Source organism: Rhineura floridana, chromosome 9 (genome assembly GCF_030035675.1).
Source record: "Rhineura floridana isolate rRhiFlo1 chromosome 9, rRhiFlo1.hap2, whole genome shotgun sequence".
Classification (NCBI taxonomy): domain Eukaryota; kingdom Metazoa; phylum Chordata; class Lepidosauria; order Squamata; family Rhineuridae; genus Rhineura; species Rhineura floridana.
In genome coordinates, this window is record NC_084488.1 from 100,757,342 (window position 1) to 100,779,765 (window position 22,424).

At 42.8% G+C, this 22,424-nt stretch overlaps 1 protein-coding gene across 7 annotated transcripts in view; it reads right to left on the minus strand.

Moving 5' to 3' along the window:
- The window catches only part of BMPR1B (bone morphogenetic protein receptor type 1B), a 338,903-nt gene that overhangs the window by 172,450 nt on the left and 144,029 nt on the right, over positions 1-22,424 (minus strand). For 2 of the 7 annotated variants that reach the window (XM_061582991.1, XM_061582985.1), the window contains 4 exons: positions 11,783-11,867; positions 9,636-9,669; positions 6,826-6,908; positions 4,780-4,869 (listed from right to left, as the gene is read on the minus strand). The gene's annotated coding sequence lies outside the window, so the exon portion shown is untranslated. The remainder of the gene's footprint in view (positions 1-4,779; positions 4,870-6,825; positions 6,909-9,635; positions 9,670-11,782; positions 11,868-22,424) is intronic. The other 5 variants (XM_061582987.1, XM_061582988.1, XM_061582990.1 and 2 more) reach the window with 5 other exon arrangements.

The window sequence follows — 22,424 nt, forward strand, 5'->3', positions numbered from 1 at the left end:
GTGGGCTAGGGCACAGAAGAGCATTTTGAAAAAATGAATACGTTTGGAGCCAGTAATGAATACTACCCCCAGCCACAGTCAGATTGGACATAAGGGACTGCCTTGTATTGAGTTAGACTATTCATCTGTCTGACAGTAGCTCCCCAAGGTCCTAGGCAGAGCTCTTTCCCATTTCTATTGCCCAAGATAATTTGGAATCATGAACATCAGGCCATGAAAAGTGTATGCTCTGTCTCTCTGCTACTGACAGCCAGTGTGGTGTAATGGTCTGATTGTTGGGCTAGGACCTGGGACACGAGGGTTCAAATCCCCACTCAGGAACTTCAGTAGGTGACCATGTGCCAGTCACTATCTGTTAGCCTAACCTAACTCATAGAGTTGTTGTGAGGAGAAAATGGGGAGAGGGGAGAGCCTTGAGCTCCATGCAAGAAAGGTGGGATAGAAACATACTATTAAATTAATCAAATGATCTTGAAATTCAATCTACAACTTCTGACATTGCTGTCTGCTCCCAAGTCACCTGGGAATATTATTTTTAAAACAACGCACACTCAAAAGAACTTTAAAGTCATCAAGACCAACAGGCTGCATTTTGGGAAATCCTCCATCTGCCCTCCCCAACAGATGTTTTACTCTATATAGTCAAATTAAAAGAGGCTCCAAAGAGGTGAAAAATAAATACCACACAAAACGTGCCTGCAGAACAGATAAACTCCAGGTGGCTTAACCTGAAGGACTTCCAACATGGTGTACATTGGCCAGTCTCTTACGCATCCTTTTTGTGACACACTGTAATCAGAAAAGTTTGAGCTAAATTTTTATGGCTGAGAGAGATCTGCCTGGGTGCCAAACCCTGAACTAGACGTCCATCAAATCCAGTGCTGCCCTGACATGGTATTATCTAATAACCAGTCAGGAGACAGAAATAACACTGTTTTTCTAAACTTTAGCTAACAAAGAACTATGGGGAAAGGGCACCCCCCTACTTTAAGGCTCACCTTGTCTCTCCCAATGCTTATGCTTCTACTTCCTCCCTCATCAATTCTTCATCTAGCTATTATTTTCGCTACTGTATTTTATATGCTTGGAACAAAACAAAATTCCTCAAAGACTTCCCATTAATAATTAGCTAACTAAATTGCTCACTTGGTAATGAGATTCATTATAAATTGGAGTGGGGGGGAACGGGGGGGATTAAATAGCCTTCAAAAGGTTTTAAGAGAACTCTGTGTCCCAGGTCGCTCTGTTTCTTCCAAACTATGGCTTGACTTGCCAGCAGAGTACAGACAATAAACATGTAAATCACGTTTCAAAAGATTGGTAAACATCAATAGCCATGCAAATGACTGCAATATGGAGAGGCACATAATAGAATATGGCTACTTCTCGTATTAACAGCACACAACTATCTTTGGTCCATTTGTCATACCTTGTTAATTAACAGTGCAGTGTGGAAAGCCAGAAAACAAATGATGGTGGAGAAGAAGGATATTATATAACAGCTGGGAAGGTAGGCATAGCCAGCTAACCATTATGGATACTGATATGTAATTTTCCAAGTCAAGGCACAGGGACAATGTGCTTGTTAATTAAAAGTCATACTTTACACTTCACACTTCTAGAAGTAGGGAGATATGTAATAAATAACTGCAACGCACTGGATTATTTCAGTTTTCCACAAAAGCAGAAGGTGCTGCTTCAGTGTTCTGGCACCGGGCAAAGGATATGCTGACCTTCAAGGGGCGGGGTGGGGGGAGGTTTTAAACATATGGTGTTATGGTAACATGATCTGGACTGTGAAGGATATAGAAAAATTAGTATAGTTAGACCCCTGCTGAGAGAGAAGGCTATTCTCACGGGGCAATTTATCATAAACAAGCCAAAGCCCTGGCCTTGTCAGAGTACTCATACTTTAAAGAAGAAAAGGTACCCTGTCAATTTTGTTTTCCTGGTTGCCTGTGTGAACTGAGCACCTTAAGAACACCTTCCTCAATTGCCTACCCTGCACCTTGAGAAACAAACAAACTTTCAAAAGTGAGCAGCAAATTAGAAGATAAAGTCATTTCCCAAAACCTTCTGCCTCTAAATTCAAACAAGATCAGATCAAAGAATTATTTATTTAATTATTTAATTTGTATCCTGCCCTTCCTCCCAGCAGGAGCCCAGGGCGGCAAACAAAGCACTACAACACTTTAAAACATCATATGTTCACCGCCCAGAGAGCTATTGCTAGTCGGGCGGTATATAAATTTAATAAATAAATAAATAAATAAATAAATAAAAGCAGAACTTAAAATACATTAAAACAAAACAGCATTAAAAACATTAAAAAAACAACCTTAAAAAGGGTTAAAAACATTATTTATTTATTTTATTTATTTATTGTACTTTTAGACCGCCCTTTAGCGACAAGCTCTCAGGGCGGTGTACAACAGAATAAAACCACATTAAATACAGGTGAGTGTGGGTACAATACAACTATAAAAACATTTTAAAAGCAAGGTTAAGACAAAGATTAAAATAAAATTACAATTAAAATTAAAATGCCTGGGCAAAGAGGTAGGTCTTTACCTGGTGCCGAAAAGATAACAAAGAAGGCGCCAGGCGTATCTCGTCAGGGAGGGCGTTCCATAATTCGGGGGCCACCACTGAGAAGGCCCTAGATCTAGTTATTGCTCTCCGGGCCTCCCTATGAGTTGGGACCCGGAGAAGGGCCTTCGACGTCGAGCGTAGCGAACGGGTAGGTACATAGTGGGAGAGGCGTTCCACCAGGTATTGCGGTCCGATGCCGTTAAGGGCTTTATAGGTAAGAACCAACACTTTGAATCTGGCCCGGAAACATATTGGTAGCCAGTGCAGTTGGGCCAGGACAGGTGTTATATGGTCAGATTTTTTAGTCCAAGTAAAACATATTAAACAATTCTGACACAGATGCAGACAGGGAGGCTTGTTGAAAGAGGAAAGTCTTCAAAAGGCGCCAAAAAGATAGCAGAGATGGTACCTGCCTAATATTCAAAGGGAGGGAATTCCACAGGGTTGATGCCGCCACACTAAAGGTCCGTTTCCTATATTGTGCAGAACGAACCTCCTGATAAGATGGTATCTGCAGGAGGCCCTCACCTGCAAAGCGCAGTGATCAACTGGATATATAAGGGGTAAGACAGTCTTTCAGGTATCCTGGTCCTAAGCTGTATAGGGCTTTGTATACCAAAACTAGAACCTTGAACTTGGCCCAGTAGCAAATGGGCAGCCAGTGCAATTCTTTCAGTAGCGGGGTGATATGTTGGCAATACCCTGCCCCAATGAGCAGTCTCGCTGCCGCATTTTGCACCAGCTGGAACTTCCGGACCAACCTCAAGGGCAGCCCCACATAGAGCGCATTACAGTAATCCAGCCTAGAGGTTACCAGTGCGTGGACAACAGTGGTCAGGCTATCCCAGTCCAGAAACGGCTGCCGCTATCTCACCAGCTGGAGCTGGTAAAAGGCACTCCTAGCCACGGAGGTCACCTGGGCCTCTAGCGACAAAGATGGATCCAGGAGCACCCCCAGGCTATGGACCTGCTCTTTCAGAGGACGTACAACCCCATCCAAAGCAGGCAACTGACCATTATCTTGGGAACTTGGGAACCACCAACCCACAGCACCTCCGTCTTGCTAGGATTCAGACTCAGTTTATTGGCCCTCATCCAGCCCACCACCGAGTCCAGGCACCGGTCCAGGGCTTGCACGGCCTCTCCCGATTCAGATGTTACGGAGAAATAGAGCTGGGTATCATCAGCATACTGCTGACACCTTGCCCCAAAGCTCCTGATGACTGCTCCCAAGGGCTTCATATAGATGTTAAACAGCATGGGGGACAAGATGGTACCCTGCAGCACCCCACAGCACAGCTGCCAGGGGGCTGAAAAACAGTCACCCAGTGCTATTCTCTGAGAATGACCCTGGAGATAGGATCGGAACCACTGTAAAACAGTGCCGCCAATACCCATCTCACCAAGTCGGCCCAGAAGGATACCATGGTCAATGGTATCAAAAGCCGCTGAGAGATCAAGTAAGAATAACAGGGTCGCACTCCCTGTCCTGCTCCCGATAAAGGTCATCCTCAGGGCGACCAAGGCCGATTCAGTCCCGTAACCAGGCCTGAACCCAGACTGCAATGGGTCAAGGATTGTGCCAAGCACTACTGGATGTTTATAAGTGATTATTTTTGGTAGCATTTGAAGTAGAAATGTAGTTAACACTTTTGACAGCTTCAGTTTCTTAATTCAATGGCTCTCAAAGCTATTGGGAAGGGCCTCCCTAGGAAAATCCAAATAGTTCTTGCTAGGAGAGATCTGACCCCCATCCCCAATTTCCTCCAATGTGGGCCTTGATTTGTCCATGCCAGAGTGACAGCAGTCTTTTTTTTAATAAGTACAATGCAAAAGGGATATTTCCTACCCGCTCCAGTGATATCTTAATGACAGGATCACTGAGATAGCCCTTTAACTTTTTTTTGCTCACCAATAACCACTGAGTTCTTGTGCCATGGTTGGTTAGTCTCTCTCTTTCCCTTTAATTTTCTTTTCCCTGAATTCATATAAAGAGGAAACTTCCAGTTGACTTTCTGTTGATCCATGCCAAAAGGGTCATTGCTATTTATAGTCCTCTCATAATCACCCACATGATTTGACATCATATCATGAGGTTTCCTGCCCGCCCCTCTTTTCCATCATTGGCTGAGGCCAGGGAAACCCATGATAACATCACATCAAGTGATAATTGCTACTATATGTTACCAGGGATCCGAGAAGAAATTGTCTTGGGGATACCAGTGTCAGCATCATCTCCATCTTCCTTGTAATTTGTAATTCTGCCCGAAAACATACCTTTGAGAAGAAGAAGAAATATGGAATAGGCAGAATGTGATATTTAATTACTGCCAAAACTGGTATCTCTAACTAGTACCACTTTCTACATGACTAGAAGGAAAGTGACATATAAGTTTTAAAACTGCTATAACTATACTCTTGCTTAAGGAAGATAGGCATTGTTATATACTGGCTAGTTTTTTGCCTATGTTATTTTAGGAAGCTGCCTCCTATTAGCTATTAATGGAGCTAAACATTTCTAATTTAAGATTCTGAGCTTGCTGACAGTCTTGGTCCTTCATTTTATCTCATTTAAAGACCTGCTTTTTGTGTGACAGAGAACAGCAAATTTATTTAGACATTGGAGTGAATGAATGAGGGCTCAAACTTCCCGCAACATCATATTAGGAGAACCAAAATTATTCCAATGGGTGAACAAGTGAGCACTTTTCACTGTTACGTGTGCTTTGGTTCCTTTGGAGTCGAAGGGGTGGCAAGGCCCTAGAGTATTCTGGACTACATTTCCCATGTAGGGTTAGTGTATTAATGATTAATGCTGCCACGCACCCATAATTTTGTAATGCTATTCTTTTCTTTTCTCTCAATAAATGAAAGCTTTGCTTTAGTCTGGTTCGGACCTGCATTTTTTGGGTTATACACATACTGTTTAGGCACATTTCAGGGCACAGTGCTTGTTTTATCTCTAGCAAAAGATCCCCCTCCTCTCAAGGAGGTGTGTTTAATGGGACACATGGGTGGTAGGTTCACACACTCAGGTTCCCAATAGACTCGTGTCTTAACATCACTTAATCAAATGCACATACAATTTCTGTGTGTAGGGAGGAACAGGACTGTGGCAGCAAGCCCTTTGCTTGACTTCTGAGTATTTATGGTCCTAACTTACATACAAACTGTGCATCTGTAGGCTTTATGCTCATGGCTCCTGACCAGGGCCGGCTCCAGGCATGCGGGGGCCCTTGGGCATCAGCTTGCCCTGGCCCCCCAGTCGGTGGGTGAGCGTACGCGTGCACGTGTGCGGCCCCTCCATGCGCCCCCCACAGCCCCCCACCTGTCTAGTCTTTACCATTGCCCTTAATGAAGATGGCGGCCGTGGTTTCCCTAAGGGGAATGAAGCCTCCGCTGCCATCTTTGTTGATGGCACACGTGCATGCTAAGCATGCACATCTCTGCCATCAATTAAGATGGCGGCAGCGGCTTCAGTACCTTAGGGAAACCATGGCCGCCATCTTCATTAAGGGCAATGCTAAAAAGCCGGCTGACAGGTAAGTGGGGGGCGTGGGGATGGGCGTGGATCGTGGAAGGGGAGTGGAGGGCCCCTCAGGGGCTCCTGTAGCTCTGGGGCCCTCAGGCCAGTGCCCAACCTGGCCACCCTTTAGAACCGGCCCTGCTCCTGACTGTGCATATACAACCTACATGTGTACACTACTAATGATCTACTGACTGTCAGTAGTCTGGTGAGTCTTGCTGTTGTAATTCCACTCCCCTCTATGCATGTTCAGAACATGTACATTTCATTGAATGAAAAGTGCTCATGATGTGTCCCAAGAATATATCTGATGCATCATCACTGACAGCCAAACTACTAGATATGATGTAAACTGCATGAATGCAATGAATATGCAGGTTTCTTAAAAAGATAAATAGCAGCTGCAGGGGAGCCAAAAATGGTGGCAATGGAGAATTGCTTCCCTATATCAGGACCACTGCAGTGGGAGATTCCTGAATTAAACTCCCTCTCTCCATCCCCTGCAGTCCAACTGCTGCTCAAACCCTACCCCCCAATTCCTGGTTTACAATTGTTTTTTATACTTAGAAGCCTATTTTGGCATTAAGCCAATTAATTAATTATAAAACATTACAAAACAAATATTCCCATTAATTGCATTCACACAATTAACAGCATCATCTTCATTTGTTGGTCGTTTCATACCCAACAGTCTCTAGGCGACTTACAATGTCTTGCCCAGCAGAGAGAAGCAGCTCAAAGGTGTTGTAAATAGTTTGGTGCCGAAGGTGCCTTTACAACCACTCCTAATCTTAACAAGAGACACAGGTATTCAGATATTTCTTGTCTTATCTGGTAGCTTCAGGAAAGCCCTTATTCATGCAATGATAACAGTCTCTGCAACCACACCTTATGTAATAATCTAATCTTACTAGCACCAAAAATGGAGTGTTACTGGTGGGCAGATTATAGATATACATACTTGGGACCTTGCATGCGGTAAGGATTTTTTAAATGTATTCTGCTGAGGGACAACACAAGTGACTTCCACATGCAGTTATGATGCCTAAACTTCATTTATTTATTTATTTATTAAATTTATATCCCACCCTTCCTTCCAGTAGGAGCCCAGGGTGGCAAACAAGAACACTAAAACACTCTAAAACATCATAAAAACAGACATTAAAATATACTAAAACAAAACATCTTTAAAAACATCTTTTAAAAAAAGCTTTAAAAAATCTTAAAAAGCATTTCTAACACAGACAGACTGGGATAAGGTCTCTACTTGGAATGTTTGTTGAAAGAGAAAGGTCTTCGGGAGGCACTGAAAATATAACAGAGATGGCGCCTGTCTAATATTTAAGAGGAGGGAATTCCTGTTAGAATAAACAAACTTACATGTTCCCTTGTAAAAAAGGGAGATGTTCCCTTTAAGGGATATTTTGGGGACTATCCCTATGTACCTGTTTACCATGATGTAACTTCCTAATGGGTGGGGTTAGTTACCTGGCTTCCTCCTCCTTTGTCTTGGATATTAGCAGATTCCTGCATATCCACCACTGCTACTATTTTTTACCTCCGGGAGAGGCAGCATGAAAGATGCTCTCTCCTGCGAGCATCATTACCAAAGACTAAAGGACTCCTAATCTTTCCATCTAAGCTAGAGCCTATGTTTCCTGAACATATGAAAGGTCGTGAGTAAACATTTTTTATCTTTTTACCTAAGAAGATTGTGTCTGTTGTTATTTGTGGCTGAGGAAAAAAGGCGGGCTGGTTGATTCTCACTCTACTGCTTGCGTTTATATCTCTGCTAAGAAATAGGACCATGAAACTGTTCCTATTTTATTTTTAAAATACCAAACAATTCCAATGGGATAAGATGATCTTTCAGATATCCTCGTCCCAGTCTGTTGTACACCAACCTCAAACATGGTACACTCCAATAGTGGGAATTGCTAGCATCCCCTCCAATTAGGCAATGGTCGGAGGACATGACTATCCTAGCTGCATATGAGAAAATTTTCACAAATGGAGCAAGATGGACAATTATCAGACTTATGGGCCCCTTATACAGACATGTTTGCATAAGGTGAAATGAAAGACAGCCTGTAAGTCAGGATAGTCCACTGAGGATACCTCCCCCCCACTCCCCATGCACACTGATTGTTCTCTTTCATTCGCCCCCCCCCCAATCAAGAACTTGTCAGAATGGTTCGGAATGGTTGCTGGTAACATGGCTCTGATGCAAAGAATTGTGGGGATTTCATCTTGTGCAGGAATGAGCCTCTGAGTGAGTGTAAAATCCTAGTTGTTTCTCAGCTACAGTTAATTAGGAGGCCTGGGAAGAGACATCTGATGAGAGCCTGATACCAAGGTCAAACTGGCCAGAGAGGAGGATGGGGCCTGTTAGGAGTGAAGACTGGAGAAGCGTTGAGAAGCATTACCTCACAAGAAAGCCCCCTGATTGACTAAATTAGTATGGTCTGTTACTAGGGATTTTTCCTTAAGTACAGGGGGTGAAACCTATAGCCTTTGTTCCCCTGGGTTCCATCTAGACGATTGATTACCTGAGTGGGGTTCCACTGCCTTTCACTACTCATGCTATGCCTCTCTGGGGAGAGGTGAGACTTTGCAACAACTACCTCTTCAGTAAGTAGAATAGGTTGGTTTTGTTATTTTGGTTCATGTCTGAACTCTGTATTTTACCTAGTCCCTAGGTTTTAAGGAACTGTTTTGCTGCTATTAATTGTGCACTTATATTTTATTCAATAAAGCTACTTCTTACCCATGTGTGTTCTTTGCAGGAGGGGAAATTTGGCTCTGAATCTTGTATCTTGGCCACTGAATACCGTGTGTTGGGTTTGCCTGGGGCTCCAGGACAAGGAGTGCCCGTTTGACTCTTTTCTTTTGGAATACCTGGCAGAACTATTTCTTGGCTCTGGGTTTCCCCTGACTCAGAGTGGCTAACTAGTTTAAGGGGTGGTGTCAGTCTACCTACACTGCAGGGTTTGTGTTGGCTTGCACAACCTTGGCAAGGGGAGATATTTTGCCAGGATTAATTGCCCTGGGTTAGGAATTGGGTCCTGAGATTGCACGGATGGCCTGTTTGGTGGCCATAGTGCATGACACACCCCCTCGGTATTGTTTTTCTGTATAAGTGTATAAAATGACAAAAAAACCATCAAAAACTATAAATAAAACATATTATGCCAACAGTAAAGATAATTCCTGTGGCCTACATACAAAGCAAGTAATATCTATACTATTGTTCATATTTGTAATTTTTATTGAAATTGTTTTAATGTGTTTTTTTTAAAACTTTGTTAACCAGTTGGAGATTTATTTGTACCGATATACAGTAGAAAAACATACTGTATTTCAATAAATAAAATAAATAAACCTGCCCCCATAAACAGACACCATTCCCAGAGCCACAATACAGGAGAACCTCACCATTATTATAAGGTTTTAAGGGAGGCTGTTCACACTCAGTTCAAATGTTTATGACAGTACAATTCTATACTTTTTTACTCACATGTAGGTCCCATTAAGTTCAATGGGGCTTATTCCTTGGTAAGAGGATGTAGGATTTCAGCATGAAACATCAATGTAAAAAAAAAGAAAAAGTTCCATCTTACTGATAAAAATGTGGCAAGGGACCATTAGAAACCACATATTTAATCTCCCTTCCTTAAAAGAAAGTAATGCATTCAGAGTAAATGACAGACACAAAATTAAGGAAAGCCACGCCAGTACCACCCCCAGAGCTATGCAGTTGGTACACAGGCACAGCAGCAACATAAGCGGCAGCCTTGGCACACAGTCTTGTTTGAGGTTTCTTAATTTCAATTTGCAGATAAAAATAGCCTTCACTTCATGGAATTTTTCTTATCAGACTATATAAACTAGCAATCACCCCTCACTCAAGCCAACATTTATTGTCTTTCCACTTTACACCATATGCATTTTCTGTTAAAACTCTCCAAGTCCAATTTTGTTCTTTTGGTTTAACAATCATAGGTTGCCTGAGGCAACCTTCTGTGGGCCAAATGAGACATAATGTCTAGATTTAGCATGCGGGGGGGGGTTAAAGTGCAAATTGCATCAGCTAGCATCTGTGGGCCAATCTGATCATTAACAGGAACACACCAGACATGGAGGAGGGCTTTAACCCTTCCCTATAGTAGTGGTAATGCTGATACCGATGGAGGATTTCTTACCAGGCAAGCACTACTTTCAGAGAATTCAGTTCCTTCTCCATGCGTGCTGTAGTCCGGTTAATTATATGCCTCCTCCCAACCCAAACTGATAAAATTTGCATTTTAAGATGCAGTTAATGTTAAGTCTACTTTGGCCCTGAGTTTATCACATTTTTGAAATAGTGGCTTCCTAGTTCACCCTGTTAGTCATAAATGACACCACATTTCAGATGCTAGAACCCCATTATCTGAAAGTAGATGCCATATACATTTCTGACTGGGAAGATACAAAAGCATCCCCTTGGCCACATATAGATGCATGAAAACGAGGAGCTCAAATCACTTCCTTTTCTTCTTTTTAAAGTAACTAATGAGTGTTGTGGCAAATGGAAACTGATAATTAAAAATACTTGAAAAGACATGCAATTTCTATGCTTGTGTATGTTGTCACTGGAAAGAAAAAGTTTAACAGTAATTATCATGCTTTCCCGGTATTCTTTATTTAGGGCTTTCCTAATATATACCCTGAATTGTGCACAAAAAAACTGCATGCATGGTGAAGGGATCCTAAAGGCTACATGGACATATATTACTATATATAAAATTTCATTTTATGTTTTACAAAGACCATTTCTACTGACTCATCTCCCACTCCTCCAGTGTCAATTTGTACAAGCAGCCTTGACAGACAGCACAAGGCAGAAGAAACTACACATGGTAAAAGCAGATCCATTTGTTTAAATCTGATTGTGCCCCCAAAATGTATTAAAATAGGGAGGCATGTGCCTAAACTTTAAAGGAGGAAGCTGAACCCTCCTTGCACCCATCACTTACAAATGTGAAGATATTTCCTCAACATGTTTCTCCCTATTAGGAACTTACTGGAGCTTCGCTGAGAATAAAAGGGCCTGGGGAGGACATTATGAGTTTAACACTATACTTAACTTGTTCCACATTTGCATTAAAAATCAAATAATAGATAACTCGCATTTATATGTGTTGTGTGTAGACCTGGCTTTAAGCAAACAGGCCACCATCACATGTAGCTTGAGTGGTACAAGTATACAGGCAGGCACGGACTCACACCCACTGTATTTCATTTCAACTCTAGGCTGTTTAAAATGGGTGTTAGAAACCACTTACAGGTACACCTGCACATATTCAGGCAAAGGACTGCCACTGCAGACACTTGAAAGCAGAAAATTACAAAGCACACATAAGTAAATGATTTTCAAAGATGACAGCTTTCATCTGTAGTAACATGATGGGGAGTCATCTCCTCTTCCTAGTGCCTTAATGAATGGAAGACTAATGTTTTATCCATCTTTATGTAACTTACTCACAAAGACAGCCACACTCATAACCCAACAGGCAGTGCTAACCATTGACCACCGGGCTTCAGTTTATTGCTGCACAGCTCTCAAAAGGGCACTGCATGTAACGAGGGAATGTGAAAGGTGAAACTGAAACTGCAGTTACGTACCTTTAAAATCCTTCTTTTACCCCGGGATTCTCCTTTGTCATTGGAACAAGACTGCTATGATTCACCATCCAAAGGCAGGTTAAACCTGGTAGGTGAAAACAATGACAACACTTTGTTGAAATGCAAACAAACTCAATTTAAAAAGAAATTCAAAACTCTGCCACCAGTCCAAGCTCCCTTTCAGCCCACGCTTGCTCTCCCTTCCCTTCTGCATATGTGTGTCTCTCTCTCCCCCTTTCCAGAATTGCTACGTAGTGGTCTATAAATATTGGCCCCGGCACTTGCCTGCTCCTTTACTTGCTCATGGCACAGGTCTGTGTTACTGTACACCATGGTATTACTGGGCTGAAGTCCTCAGCTGCTCAGACAAAGCCATGAATTGGCTCCTACCCTGCAGCTCTTTGCCTGCCTGGAAATACCATTTTGCTGCCAGCCTTACAGATGCTGTTGGTCTTTCCTGGAGGCTCTGATCAGGCACAGACGGGTAATAATGAGACTTGTCTGAAGAAACAGAGCTTTCTCCAAACAGGTGGAAAAGGGGGAGGAAGGGGAAAGAGGCGGGGGGGGAGGAAGGGGAAAGAGGAAGGGGGGGAGGAAGGGGAAAGAGGAGGGGGGGAGAACTACTTTTGTTTTGGCTAAATTGCCTGATCTCCAACCCCTTTTATGGCTTTATACATCTAAATATTATTCAGTTACTGAATAAAATGGATGTCAAAAAATTTCTGGAAGGGGATTCTTTAAAAGCAGCCCCTTAAAGAGGAAAGATGAGCTCTATAAGTGATTTAAAAAGCATGCAGACTTTCTTATTTATGTTTTTGTTTATTAGATATATATCCCACCCTTCCTCCCAGTAGGAGCTCAGGGTGGCATTCACTTTGTGAATGGCAGCAAGACACAATGACCGAGAATCAAGGGAATGGTAATAAATCCAGTGAAACCATGTTTAGCCATATTTGGGCACAGAAGACTAGAGCCATGGAAGACTGGATATCAGCAAGTGTTGTTGCCATTGTACAACAAAGACAAAAATACAGGCTGAATTTGGGTAACTGACAGCCCAGTCCAATGCATGTCCATTATTGAGTTCAATGGGACTTACTCTCCAGTTAATTGTACAGATAAGGGATTGTGCCCTCCAGATGTTGTGTATAACTCCCATGAGCCCTGTGAGGCCAATAGGCAAGGATGATGGGAGTTGCAGACCGAAACATCTAGAGGGCACCATAAGTCTGGCCTAGAGTTTCCAGTGACTTCACCACTATTCCAACGGTTACCCAAGACCTGGCTTGGGCTCCATCTGTTACACATTCTGGCCAGATTGAATAACACATCTTGCAATTAACTCTGAAACTGCAAGACAAATATTTCCCCTATTTCTTCCTGGCCACTATTTCAATCAATGATTGAAACGGGTCAAATGTCCTGTGTACTGAAGCTGCCTTGTACTGAGTCAGGCTTTTGGTTCATCTTGCCTACTGCTATCAGTTCTTCCTCGCAGAGATCTCTGTCACCTCCTACCTGATTCTTTTTAATTTGGGGAAGAGCCATAGCTCAGTGGCAGAGCATCTGGCTTGCATGTAGAAGGTCCCACATTCAATCCCCAGCATCTCCAGGAAGGGCTAGGAGAGATTCCTGTCTGACATCCTGGAGAGACACTGCCAGGAAGTATATACAGTACTGAGCTAGATAGACCATTGATCTGACTCAATATAAGGCTGTTTTCTACATTCCTAACTGGAAATGTCAAAGACGGAATCTGGGACCTTTTGCATTTAAGCATGAATCTGCTCCACAGAGTGAATTCTTTGGTTTCTTCACACTTACCAGCAAAGTTGAGAAACCTATGGTCCTTCAGATGATGCTGTGCTACAGTTCCCATCATTCCTGACCACTGATCAGGTTGACTCAGGCTGATGAGAGTTAGAGTCCAACAGCATCTGGAGATCATCATGTTGGCTACCCCTAGTCTAGATTAGGGATCAGGAAATGCCACTAAAAGAACTTACTATGAAAAGTGTTTCTCCACTGTCAAAATAACATCTTAAGTAGGCCTTGCTTTCACTGAAGCAAGCACTGGCAAAATTTCTATTTACTTCTGTAACAGAATTGGATACTTATTGCTTTATAGTAATTGGAAATCTTCAAATGAGTGCCAATAACTGACATGTTATTAATGAAGTATTGAAATCTGTCTATGAATACTACTCAATGACTCCACCGGAAAGGACTTTAAGACCAAAAATGCATGTATATTTATCACTGAGAAATAAAGTTTCAATTTTTAACAGCACATATATCAGGTTTAGTTGAAAGCAACCTGTATGATTAATTAAGTTACTGGCTTCACACTAAACTATGGCGTTACATGAACAAGCTGCATACAAACCAGGGATCATGGCTCATAACAAACTCTGGTTAGTTAAACAAGCCAGATCATAAACCAGATTTATAATCCAAAGTTTGAAGTTGACTTATTTTTAAACCTACCAGAGTTTGTTGTAAGGCAGGAGTCCTGTTTGCATGACACTACACTATAAGTCATCAGTCTTTGAAAGTGAACTTAAACCTTGATGAAGTCTTTTTCTCAGATGCACAGGGGGGAGGGGAAGCAGGCAAGCTTGGCACTATGATTGGGTTTGCTGCTGTCGCCCATGTAGCACTTAACAATGCATTATGTATGAATACAACCATTGCAACCCTTAGCTAGTATCTGTCCAGAGTTTTAGTGCAAATCCCATTATTTGTGGGTGAATAAACACAGTTCTTACAGCAACCAATGCTGCCAGAGGCATGAAGCATTTAATTTCACTCAACATCAAGGGTTTTTTTTCTTTTAAATAAAAGAACTGGAAAAGGTTGCTAGCTTGGATCTTAACTAACATACACTTCCAAATTTTATTATTTATTTAGAAAATGTATAAACCCCTTGATCAAAAAATTCTCCAAAAAAACAAGTAAAATTATAGATAAAGCATGTCTAAAATCCAATAATATCTGTGTTGTCTTATCTGTACCTAGGTTAATTTTTAGGTTAGTCAAAGACAGAGTGACTGGCCCCAGGTCACCCAGTGAGCTTCAGAGATACTGGTGATTTGAACCTGGGTCTTCCCTGTCCTAGTCTGATACTCTGACCACTACATCACATTGGAAAGTACTTGTGTCATGCCTTTGAGATCCTGTAGGTTTTGGCAAGGAAAGTACACATCTGTAACAACTGTGTAACAATCAAAGCCAGTCTTGTTCCATTGAACTTCACTGGGAATGAACCAGCATCAGTTAAGTATTTTGGCTAAATTATGTTGTAAAATGTATTGTTGTAATATCAAAGGGAGTATAATAAATACCCAAGTATCTCATATGGGAGTCTTTCTATAACATATTAAAGTAATTTAACTAAAGCTATAATACTACATTTTGGTTTGAGGCTTACTTCAACACACAACAGTAACAGAAAGTAAAATGCAGCTGAAGTAACATGAGGCAATTCTTTCTAATTTTTAATCAATACCTACAATATTGTTTTCACAAGATCAGGCCGTTAGTTCCAAGTGCTCTTGTTTGACCAGCCCAACTGAAAGCGGCCATTCTCACTTTCTTTCTCCTGAATGCTCTCATATTCCTCAAATGGTCTATACATCTTTGCTTCATCAGAGTACTTGGCTCTCTGTTGACAGTGTTGCCTCAGCAACAGGGCTTGTAGCTTTCTGGAAGTCAGGAGCCTTACGATAATGACTTCTCTTAAAGCAGCCTTTGCTGATCTGGTGCCATCCAGATGTTTTAGACTACAACACCCATCAGCCCCAGACAGGACAGCTGGCTGAGGCTGCTGAGAGTTGCAATTCCAAACACCTGTAGGGCCCCAGTTTGGCAAAGGCTGTCTTAAAGAGCTGGAGTAATAAGCCCAGAACAGTTGTCTATAAACTCTGTATCACTGGGTCGTGACTTGAACAGATTTACAAACTCAACTATAGTTTGTTAAGGGTGCTGAGTGTGATTAGGAGATCCTAATTCCCCTCACAGTTACAGTTCAGGGGGCGGGAGGGGAGGGGAGGGGAGGGGAGGGGGAGCACATCCCCTGAACTGTAACTCACCCCCCACCTATTTTGCCCACCTAGAAATATACTTTGCCCCTTCTGCCCCTCCCATTTTTTCTTGGTGCCATTGCCAGTTCAGAGTCCCCTGGGAAAAGGAATTAATTGTTAAAACACTCTGGGAACTATAGCTCTGTTGGGGGACTCCTAACCACTGTCAGCACCCTTAACAAATACAGTTCCCAATATGCTTTGGGGGATGACTGTTTCAAGTGGTATGATACTGCTTTAAATATATAGTGCAGATGGGGCGTGAGTCATACTTAAAATATATCCCATTCTGAGTGTGAAGCAAAAATAAGCAATTAACATTATACTGAAGATCAATCCAATCCAATTGAGGAGCCAAACACATATTAAACTTCCTTCCTCATCAGCCATCTACTGGCTTAATCCCATCCAATAAAAGCACCCTAAGATAAGAAAGTCTGAAGGATGCTGAAGTTCATCTGTTGTGAGTTTCCAGTAGGAAGGAGTCCCAAAATGTAGAGAAGCCAGAAGATTCGGCAGCCCCCACAGCCATGTTAACATTTATCTAGCCTACTTTATGAAGTGTTTTGTTTAAATTACAGTGTGCTTCTTTTACTTGAATTGGTTTTACTTGTTCTTATAATTGTATAAATGGTTTTACATGTTTTTAATTGTAAGAATCTATTGTTGTAAGCCATCCTGGGACTTTATGGTAAATGGTGGGGAAGAAAACTTACAAATAAAATAAAGTTTGAACCCAATTTAGATTCACTTCCTTGTCCCTCTTTTTAAATTGATAGCCACTAGTGATTTTTTTTTTAGGGGGGTGTACACACACATGCATCCATGTACGTGAGACAGAGATGCAATTTCATTCAAAGCCTCCCACAGGTAGTTCATTTTATTATGGAAATTTGATGTCCACTAGCAGCTGCATGTCTGCCTGCTCTCCCAGCTGCATAATTTTTGTGGGAAGTCACCGGACTTATGGCTAGGGATGGGGAGGAAAATTAAACAATGATATGCAGAGAATGGGTATCACTTAAAAGCAGACTAAACATTTCAGTTAGCATCAAATTCTTTCTAAGCACATATTGCCAGTCAGGCAGTCAAAGATGGATTCATCTGCAAGAGTAAAATAAAGCACAACTTAAGAGTCAGAATCCTTGTTAACCCATTAAAGAGTAGCAACACTCTTGAATGGTTATAATTTACAGAGTTCTCATAATAATTCAAGTTTTGCCAAGTTGTAACGCTCATCACTAAGAAATATATATACAGGACGTGCTATTACAGGACAATATGGGTTTAAGGGATATCTGCCTCAGTTTTGATATTTGTAATTCTTATATAAATTATCATGGAAACAATAATAGTATTGTCTTAATGGGTGAAGAGGTATGCAGATCACGCATGCACATTTATCACTTGACAAGTGCAACATCAATTGAAAAAAATACGTCAGAGATCAAACATTGCAGACATAAATTTCATAGCCCCTGAGACACATCACTCAACTACAAGTTGCCAAAAGTTGAGCAATTAGGTCATGTGCAAGCATGCAAGAACCAGTCTTTCATGTACTGGAGAAGATTTTTTAAAAAGAGGTTTTTTTAAAGGTGGAAGTCATGGGGGCATGAGAATTTTATACATATAATTATACACACATATACACACATGGCAATTCGACCCATGGATTTGCAAAAAAATGAGAAAAAGTTACTTTGAAACTTATTTAAAAAGAAAAAAGTGATGTTTCTGACTTAGGCAAGAGAAGCAGAAAAAGTACACTTTGTACAGTGTAAAAAGTAGGCTTGTGCATCCGTTCTGGACAAATCCTGGATCCAAAGCTGAATTAGGCTAACCTGGAATTTGTTCAGAGTGAATCATGGCAACCCTGGATTGGATTGGGTCAGGTCCACTTGGAGCAATCCAGAGCTATCAAAAGCGGGGAGGATATTAAGGTGCAGCTTCTGAGATTTCTCCTTAAAAAAGCTTGCATGCTTGGAGTAACCTATTTGCAGACGGAAATATAGTGTGCATTAATGCTTTTGACTAACTATATGAAAAAGGTTTTCAAGGCAAAGTCATATAATTTGAGACTTAGAAAGAACCTTGGAGGTGATCTAGTCCAACCCACTGCTCACTGCAGGAATTTTGCAACTACAGGATTCCTGCAGAGGGCTTGCAGCCACTGCTAAAATAACTCTAGTGCGAAATAACAGCCCACCACATCTCAAGGTAAGTTGTTCCACTATGAAACACGCTTACCTAGGAAATTTCTCTGTACTCTTAGCCAAAATGGACTTCCTTCCAATATCTACCTAATGTCCTCCGGAACAACAGAGAACAAGCCTGTCCTGTCTTGACATGACAGATATGACAGATATCTGGAGGCAACTATCAAGTCTCCCCTTCAATCTTCATTTCTCCAGGCCAAACATGGCCAGCTCTTTCAGCCATTCCTCACTTGACTTGGTTGGTTTTCAGACCCTTCCCTATCTTCTCCTCCTCTAGGTTGCCTATGTCCTTCTTAAAATATGGTGTCCAGAACTTGACACAGTACTCCATGTTATTCAAACAAGCACAAGAGAATGAAGGATCAGCAACTTGGGTCTTGCAGGTCATAGCTGGCTTGCCAAACTTTCTCTGTTTGCACAACACTATGACTATTAACTTCTTTGTGGGCCAAGTACTGAAAGGCCAAAGCTGTTCCAGGGGAGGGTAAAGGGGCTTATGGGCCACATGTTGCCAACCCTGAAGATTGACAGATGACATAAATAATACAATGTCTATCAAGCTTACAATAAGGGCCTTTAGTCTCAGCTTACACTGTCAGGAACTCACCAGGGAGGAGCTCTCCAAGTTCTTGCTATTGCTGAGACACAGCAGTGCAGCTACTGGTAGGGTGCTGGCCAGCTTTCCCATAGTGAAATGCTCAGTATGGCTATCTCCCTCTCAGACTAACAAATAATAATGCAATTATTTATGGTGTTATTTTGCCTAATTATAACACTAGAACCCAATTTCAAATGTTCCTTTCTGCTGTGTCACAGAACTGTGTTCTTTTCATCAATATACTGCCACGTCACACTCAATTTCATTCATATCAGTGGGTGTGGTGTGGCATAACAGTCAACGTCATCTGACATGTCATCCCCCATCCACCCTTTATGCACAGGCACACTTCTAAATTTTATTATGTGAGTGGTGGCGGTGGCATGATCCTAATAAAACCCCCAACTCCCAGGATTTTCCAGGTTAACGGGGTTGCAAATGGATTTTTTTCTGGAAACAATTAACACGGAAAGGAGCGTTAAACTTCCACTTGATTCCACTAGATATCGAGAAGTGGTTTTCACATATGAAAGATCACATAAAATGTGAAACGTAAGAGGTAAGGAAATGTCAGCAAAATGAAATAAAGTGAAATAAAAGTGCTGTGTGAATGCAGTCTTAAGACTGCATAGTACTGCATATGGGAGTAACTTAGGAAATGGCCTTATATATACCAGATAAGCCCATTTGTCTATCCATCCCACTATTGCCTAATCTGTCTGGCAGGGGCTCTCTAGAAAGACACACATCACATGCCACCAGAGATCCTTTTGACTGGAGATGTCAGAGACTGAACCTGGGGCATCCTACATGCTGAGTATGTGCTTTAGCAGTGAGTTACAGTCCCTCTCCAAAAGGTAACTACGAAAATACTTTAGAAGAAAGCCAAACTACTAGATGTTTAACATTAAGATCAAATGTTGTGATGTTCTGAATTAATACATTTACTATCATTCTAACATCCTTCCAGCAGGGGACTGGATTAGCAACTTCCATATCAACAGCGACCTTGGAAAAAAAGCCAGTCCCTATGGACCAAATAATATTACTATTGACCCTTTTTATGACTCCTTGGCCAAAAGCTTGCTGAGTCTTGAGGCAGTCTGAGTAGTTTTCTGCTAAACTGCTTAATTAAAAAAAAATCCAAAAGATAAAACATTGAACTTGAAATCATATTTCCATCATTATTTATTAGAAAGAACAAACCCAGAAGACTGCACTTCTGTTAAAACAATACGGCGTGCTTAGAACAAAAGCAGATCTCTATTAAGTAGGTGACATGGCACAGCAGATGGCTGACAAACTTTTCTCTTAACGTTAATACCTTTTCCATTTTCCAAGGTGGTCTCTGAAATTAGTAATAAAAATGCATAAACTGAGATTGACAGTAATTTCCACATTACATTTTTAATACTGAATATAAGCAAGTCACTTATAGCAGAACAAGAGAGTACAAAAAATGTAGGGTTACAGCCCAAACCAGGATCCTCATGTCTAGTTGTCCCCCATTCCCCCATAACATCTAGTGAAACTCACTATGTGAGTTTCATTCTGTGAGTTTCTCAGGGTCTAGGAGTGATAGCTAAATGCAGAAAATCTCACAGTGGGCTGGTTCACACAGTGTCTGCAGGAAGAAGGAGAACATCGCCACCCAGGGAAGGAGAGCCTGCTGTTGCTGCTGCTGTTGGAACACCACCTCCACCACCCTTCCCAGTGGGACTGCTGCCTGGCAGACGTGCCTCCTGCAGGACCAGGTCCCAGGTACCCAGCCAGCTGTGACTAATTTCCATCACCTGTCCCTCTTTGGAGGGATACATAAGCCGACTGGCTGAGGTGGCCTGGGAGACCCAGGGCCTGCAGGAAGAAGGAGAACATCGCCACCCAGGGAAGGAGAGCCTGCTGTTGCTGCTGCTGTTGGAACACCACCTCCACCACCCGTCCCAGTGGGACTGCTGCCTGGCAGACGTGCCTCCTGCAGGACCAGGTCCTAGGTACCCAGCCAGCTGTGACTAATTTCCATCACCTGTCCCTCTTTGGAGGGATACATAAGCCGGCTGGCTGAGGTGGCCTGGGTTTTTGTCTTTTGTTTTGTTTTGCTGCTTCTTTTTTTTTGGGCAGGGGGTTGTTTTACTGTTTTTACTGTACCGAAGGAGAAGGCCTGCCTGTCGGCGTACCGGAGGGAGCTATGTGTAGATCAGAGGGGGTTAGTGTGGGGGGGGATGGGGGGCCACAATATTGAAAGGCTAGGCGGCAGATTCTGTAGGGGCGTGGGTAGCAGGCCAAGCCAGCATCGGGAAACTAGGGACAGATGCTTAATATCCATCCCTTGTTCCGGGCCTGTTTACCACCAGAAGATAACTGGGGGAAGCAGAACTCCATCCAATCTTCGATTGCTGTTGTGTAACGCCAGGTCTGTGGTACAGAAAACATCACTCATCCAGGATATGATCCTGGATGAGGACGCAGACCTGGTGTGTATTACGGAGACATGACTGGATGAGGCCTCAGCTCCTATACTTGAGGCCATGTGTCCAGCCGGTTTCCGATATGCACAGCAGCCGAGGATTGGTAGGCGGGAAGGGGGAGTGGCAGTTATCTACCGGGAATCTTATTGTTTCGCCAGACCCCCTCTCCACGAGACCAAGTTTGTTGATTGCATGTACTGGAGGTTGGGCCCAAAGGGCAGTTTAGGGATTCTGCTTGTGTACCGCCCACCCCGCTGCGCAGCAGAATCCCTGACTGAGGTGCTCGAGGTAGTCTCGGCTGTGCGATTGCTCTCCCCCAATCTTGTGGTGATGGGGGATTTCAACGTACATGCCGAGGCTGTCCTCACAGGAGCCCTTCGGGATTTCATGGAAACCATGACTTCCTGGGATCTACACCTTAGTAATATAGGGCCTACCCATGTAGCCGGTCATGCTCTTGACCTTGTGTTTGTCTCGGGAGGGGAGGATAGTGCTCTGAAAATGGGGGTGAATTCTTCTAACCCCGTGTCATGGTCAGATCACTATCTGGTGAATATAGATCTCTCGATGCTGCACGCCCTCCGCAGGGGACAAGGACCTATTAGAATGGTCCGCCCCAGACGCCTGATGGAGCCCAAAGGATTCCTGAATGCGCTGGGGGATATGGAGCTGACTGAAGGTCGCCCGGTCGAATCCCTGGTGATGGAGTGGAATAAGGAGATCGCCAGGGCGGTGGACCGGGTGGCTCCGAAACGTCCTCTCCCCCTGAACAGAACTCAGACAGCACCTTGGTATACACCACGGCTGCGGGGTCTGAGACAGGAGGTGAGACGACTTGAGCGCCGGTGGCGGAAATCTTGCACTGAAGACGATCGGACATGGGTTGGAGCAGCAATAGCTACCTACCAGGTGGCAACAAAGCCAGCAAAGAAAAATTTCTTTGCTGCCTCTATTGCGTTGGCAGAGTGTTGTCCCAGGAGATTGTTCCAAGTGGTCCGAAGCCTGGTCGGTCCAGTTGCTCAGGAACCCATGGAACATTCTAAAATCTCCTGTGATACTTTTGCTAAACACTTTGCCGATAAAATCGAACGTCTGAAGAGCACGCTTCCGCTCGCCGTGGAGACAGGAAGTGGGCCAGAGTTGGCCAGTTGCATTCCGGTCTGTTGGGATCGGTTTCAGCCTCTTCTCTCTGAGGAAGTGGACAAGGTGCTCTGTACTGTGAAGCCGACCACCTGTCTGGTTGATCCTTGCCCATCATGGCTCATCATGAGCTGTAAA